The sequence below is a fragment of the Mesoplodon mirus genome, assembly GCF_964341445.2.
Source record: "Mesoplodon mirus genome assembly, chromosome: 19".
In the NCBI taxonomy this organism is placed as follows: Eukaryota; Metazoa; Chordata; class Mammalia; order Artiodactyla; family Ziphiidae; genus Mesoplodon; species Mesoplodon mirus.
Genome location: NC_138995.1, coordinates 64139582 through 64145744, shown reverse-complemented (window position 1 = coordinate 64145744; position 6163 = coordinate 64139582). Strand labels below are relative to the sequence as shown.

General features: G+C 40.8%; 1 protein-coding gene across 1 annotated transcript in view; it reads left to right on the top strand.

Moving 5' to 3' along the window:
• Nucleotides 1-6163, top strand: part of LOC309794612 (uncharacterized protein) — a 312987-nt gene that overhangs the window by 297744 nt on the left and 9080 nt on the right. The gene's annotated exons all lie outside the window — the stretch shown is intronic.

Genomic DNA, 6163 nt, shown 5'->3' with positions numbered 1-6163 from the left:
TCCCAGACCAGGGCTCAAACCTGTGTCCCCTGCATTGGCAGGCGGATCCTTAACCACTGCGCCACCAGGGAAGCCCGTCATTTGTTTTGAATCTCAAAATTTCCCAAATTTGAGTCCATGGGAATTCCTTTATGCTGGTTTGTCCCATTTTCATGTCACCATCACATTTTGTGCACTTAGCTCTGATACAAAAGATATTACAGTTTCATTCTGCAAATTTCCTTTTTCTTCCAGGAATCAGTCTTTTCTCTAAGGAGATTTTCTTTTTGGTAGAGAAAGGTATTGAGAAATCAAGAACTGGGTCTTGGATGTGCTCAAGGACATAGGTGAACCGTTGCTTCCGGGCCTTCTTTGACTACACTGCATTTAGGTTCACAAACACTACCCATGCCATGGCAAGATCCAAGTCATTAACTAAAGTTCAGGAAGTGTTTTAAACTTTTTCAATGTAAAGTTTATTTCAGGGGGATACACGAACATCAGCTGTACAATTTGATGACTGATAAATGCATTTATCCATGAAAAAACTTCCCAATCTAGGTATAGAAGAATTCTGTGATGCCGAAAAATGCCCACTTGCCTGATTGCGTGAGTCTCTGAGAGTCATTCACTTTCTGATTTTTTTCAATGTAGTTGTTTTGCCTATTCTTTCATTGGTATCTAAATTTAACCCGTACTGGGGAATTCCCTGGCAGTCCAGTGGTTAGGACTGGATGCTCTCACTGCCAAGGGTCTGGGTTCAATCCCTGGTCGGGGAACTAAGATCCCACAAGTTCTGCAGAGTGGCCAAAAAAAAAAAAAAAATTTAGCCTGTACTAGTTTTATGAAATAGAAGTATTTTATTGGAAATGTTAAATAGATTTATCAGTTTTAATTAAGGTTTTTATTGATACTTTTCCTGGGCTTTTTAATTAATTACCCAGGCATAACAAAACTATGCATACCACCTAGTCAGCTCATGGCTGTCCCTGTGTGCACATACTTCGGTCTCCTTATTCAGGAACATGGTTTGCACCTTCATCTTAACAGCGTTAGGCATCTCTTCCTGTGGGCCTTGCACTAAAGGATTCTATTTTGGGTTTTCCTCACAGCCTCCCCATGAAGCAGGTGCTTGACAGGCCTCATTTTCCATAAAAGGAAATCGAGGCTCAGGGAGATCAATGTACTTGCTGCAAGGCAGGGAACTGATGAGCAGCTGAACCAAGCTGGAGACCCAGTTTGGCTGTACATGGTGTTTGTGCTGTATAACCACAAAGCTATGCCACATGGCTCCAGAATGGGCCAAGGTCTGGCACGATGGTGACCATGATGATGATGGGGATGGGGATGACAATGATGTTGATGATGGCAGCTGGGATTGTAACCATCAACAGACCCATTCATTAGGGAGCACCAGGTGCTGCCCTATGCACTTTTCCTACATTAACCAATAGACCCTCCTACGGCCCTGAGCAGTAGCTACAACATTATCCTATTTTACCAAGGAGGAAACTGACACACAAACAGCTCATTGACTAGCACAGGGTCACACAGCGCGTAAGCAGTGAAGCTGGAATTTGACGCATCAGTTGGCCTCCAGTCCAGAACTGGACTCTTGGGTGCTACACAAAGGAGGAAAGGACATGCAGCAGGAAGGGGAAAGTGGAGGGGAGGGGGCAGTGGGATAGGGAGAATTTAATGGGATAACAGAGGGAGCCTATGGGGGGGTGATTTGGTGATTCCCAGATGTTAGCAGTTCATGAACCACTAAAAAAACTTTTTTTAACTAGAAAGCTCACACAGATTTGGTAAAAAAGGACATTTCACACCCACATTTCTAAAAGTAAAGGACTTTTACCGGGAAAGAAGGCAGAGGATAGCATCTCACACTGGAGGGGCATCTTCTAATGTAAGTTGAGCTTAATGAGAGACTTAATGCATTAGCTGTACTTTCCTGACTTTGAGAGCACAGGGGTGTCAGAATTAAACGTGTGGTAATCGACAGTGCCTGGAACAGGCCTGACATGTGCTCAGTGTCAGTGGACATTAGTGATGGCCATTGATACCAGTGCTTTCAGTTTAAATGGATGTACTTTTTATTTAACTTAAGTAGATTTATTCCAGGAGGGAAACATGGATTACTCTGGTAAATTGGAAAACCAGTTTGGTTGGCTACAAATGAAGACTTGCCCTCAAAACACAACAATGAAATTGAAATAATGAAATCAAGTCCCAGGGAACTCATGCTGCCTTCTGAAGCCTGTGAGTATAAAATTGTTCTCTCATAAAAGAGGGAAATTATTCACAGTCAGAGGAGTATCAACAACCAAGCACGAATGGAGACTTCCTTTTGAAAACTTTAAGGCAGAAAAAAGGGAGAACGTTCATCTTCTCAGTGAGTCCATCATGGCATGTGAAGAGGGTAATTATAATCCAGGCAAACAATCAGAAATATAATACATGTTGGCAGAAAGAAAAAAAAATCCAATTGACCGTGCGTCCACTGCCGGGGGCCCGGTTCGATCCCTGGTCAGGGAGCTAAGATCCCCAAGCCACGCAGTGCGGCCACAACAAACATACAAACAAATCCAATTGAATAGTAACATACAAGGATAAGTAGATGATGTTAAAATAGTTTTTACAAATATCCTACATTTGTTCTTGGAAGTCTACAAAAGAAAGATCTTGATAAAGGTAATCCATGTACATCAGTCTGAGCAATCAACATTTTATTTTATTTTTTTCATATTTATTTATTTATTTTCATATTTATATATTTATTTAAGTCCCCCCACACAGTTCTTTATGTCAGAGAAAAAAAATGCAGTAGAAAAGATGACTTAGGAAAAATGCTCTTTGTTTTTGGTTAAGGGTAAGGATTATTTAAAAACAAAAAGGTAGGACTTCCCTGGTGGCACAGTGGTTAAAAATCCACCTGCCAATGCAGGGGACACAGTTTCGATCCCTGGGAAGATCCTACATGCCGCGTAGCAACTAAGCCTGTGTGCCACAACTACTGAGCCTGCACTCTAGAGCCCGGGAGCCACAACTACTCAGCCCTCGCGCCTCCAGCCCGTGCTCTGCAAGAAGAGAAGCCACCGCAATGAGAAGCCCGCACGCCGCAAGGAAGAGTAGCCCCCATCTCCACAGCTAGAGATAGCCCGCGCAAAGCAACAAAGACCCAGTGCAGCCAAAAATAAATTAAATTATAAAATAAATAAAAATAAATAAAAACACAAAGGTCATCAACCAAAGAAAATAAATTAATTGAAGCTTAATCAAAATTAAAACTTTGCTTTTCAAAAGATAGTTAAGAAAGTAAAAACTCAAGTCACAACCTAGAGAAAGATATTTGTAAGAACTCTCTCTGAAAAATGACTGTGATTCTCAATATGTAAATGGTCCTCATAACAATAACGAAAAATAACACAATTCAAAATATTCGCAAAACTTCTGAAGGCATGTGTCACCAAAGAAGTATAAATGGTAAATAAGAAAATGAAAATATGCTACTCCTTATTACTCAGCATTGTAAACACATTTTAAAGCCACAGTGAGGGACTACTACACACTCATTGGAATGACTAAAATTCAAGCACTGACAATTTCAAGTTAATGAAGAGATGAAACAGCTACAACTCATATTTCTTGAGGGAATACAAATTGATAAATAACTTTAGAAAATACTGTTGTACTGTCTTGTAATGCTATACATACACATATCATACAACACGGTAATCTCAATTGTAGGTATACCCTTAAGAAAAATTAAATCTTATGACTCAGGAATACTTCGGTGGAAATATTCACAGTAACAGCAGCTTTATTCATAAAAACCAAAAAACAATATAACGTTTGTGATTTTACTTTTTTTCCTCCCCGTCATGTGTTAAAATAGCTAAACTAGTCCCAAGACAGAGTGGCTCATGCTAAGACCCAAATCTGAATGCTGAAACTTACTTCAATTTCTATTTCTTGCAGATATCTGGCTCTTTCAGGAGGGGAAGCCTAAGGCCAGCCAATCAGAATATGCCTGATCAGCTTTAGTTTTTCACAACCTTGTTCCAAAACTTCCCTGTGCCCCACATAAAGAAAATTAACCTTGCTATGACCAATCAGCTATTGCCTAGTATGAATTCCTTGTTCTCAAGTATTTTTGTCTATGTAATCTGTGCATTCTGAATAGCTCTTCAGAGCTCCTCTCTATTTTCTAGACTGGATGCTTTCCAGTTCATGAATCACTACATAAAAGCAAATTATATCCCAAAATTAAAGTCTGTGAAATTTTCTTTTAACACATGTATTAAGTTTTTTTTCCATAATTGTATAGGTTTGCATAGTCTGAATTTTTAAAATTTATTTATTTTTGGCTGCTTTGGGTCTTCATTGCTGCAAGTGGGCTTTTTTCTATTTGCGGCAAGCAGGAGCTACTCTTCGTTATGGTGCTCAGGCTTCTCATTGCGGTGGCTTCTCTTGTTGTGGAGCACGGGCTCTAGGCGCGGGGGCTTCAGTAGTTGCGACACATGGGCTCAGTAGTTGTGGCTCCCGGGCTCTAGAGCGCAGGCTCAATAGTTGTGGTGCATGGGCTTAGTTGCTCCGTGGCATTGAATTTTTTAAATTAAATTTTACATTCAAATCTTGAAATCTTTCTTTGCTTTTTTTTTTTTCATGCTTTTGGCAGGTATAGCAGTGCTACTTAGAGATATCTGGCATGTTTTCTTATTGATACACTGGTTTACATAGTGCATGTATCAATAGAAAGTATTTTTTGCACAAAGGGGCAGAGGTTTAAAGTAACTGCACAACGCTAAACACTTCTGCAAAGTAATTTTAATAGATACCCAATGGCAGTTTGTGATATTTACTAATTTCTTTAGTTTTACCAACATTTGGTAATGTCAGACTTCCTTAGGTTCATCAGTCTGATTGGTTTCATTTTCATTTTCCTAATGGAAAATAAAACTATTTTGTTAAAAATGTTGTTTGCTTTCATAATTCTAATCTGAAGTGGCATAGAAGAATTTTGCCTCCTCAGGTTTTAAATCTTTCATTTGTAGTACTTATCGAATTTATTTATTATTTATATATTAAATCTTTAATAATTTATAAATGTCTCAATATCTTCCTAAGTGTTTTCTTGTCATTTCAATTTTTATTCTTTTAAACAAGTCTGCTATTATCATATAGTTTGTGTATATGTTATGATAATTTTTATATTTGCTTTGAGAAGTCCTGCAAGGCATGCCAAATTAATAATGTTGTGAAATGTGAAATATAAAGGAGTCAGTTCTGTCAAGGGATTTTTTAAAAATTATATATATATTTATTTATTTATGGCTGCATTGGGTCTTCGTTGCTGCGCGCGGGCTTTCTCTAGTTGCGGCGAGCGGGGGCTACTCTTCGTTGTGATGCGCGGGCTTCTCATTGTGGTGGCTTCTCTTGTTGTGGAGCACGGGCTCTAGGTGCACGGGCTTCAGTAGTTGTGGCTCGCGGGCTCTGGAGCGCAGGCTCAGTAGTTGTGTCTTGGGCTTAGTTGCTCAGCGGCATGTGGGACCAGGGCTCGAACCCTCGTCCCCTGCATTGGCAGGTGGATTCTTAACCACTGCACCACCAGGGAAGTCCCCTGTCAAGGGATTTTTTTTAACATGGAGCTGGGAGGCTATTAATTAGTGGACCTCCTGCACTTCCCCATCTCGTGAAACCATGAACTTTTGATCTGGGCCAACCTGCAAATATTCCAAGGATTCTGCAAAAACACCTGCAACTTGTCACACTAATGGACTATTACTTCCCTGTAGTGATAGCCTTAGCACTCAGTCCTGTTCGGCGGAGACCAGCTTCTGCCTCCAACTCCAATTAAAATCCTTTGTAATGCAAACCTCTCTTTGTCTTTAAAAGCTCCTTACTTTTATTCCCTAGCCCACCCCCCACCCCACCCCCACCCATCCCCAAACCCCCCACCCCCGTGAAAAATTGTCTTCCACGAAACCGGTCCCCAGTGCCAAAAGTGTTGGGGACTGATGGCCTAGCCCTACATCTTTTTTTTTTTTTTTTTTTTTTTTGCATTACGCGGGCCTCTCACTGCTGTGGTCTCTCCCGTTGCGGAGCACAGGCTCCGGACGCGCAGGCTCAGCGGCCATGGCTCACGGGCCCAGCCGCTCCTCGGCACGTGGGATCTTCCCGG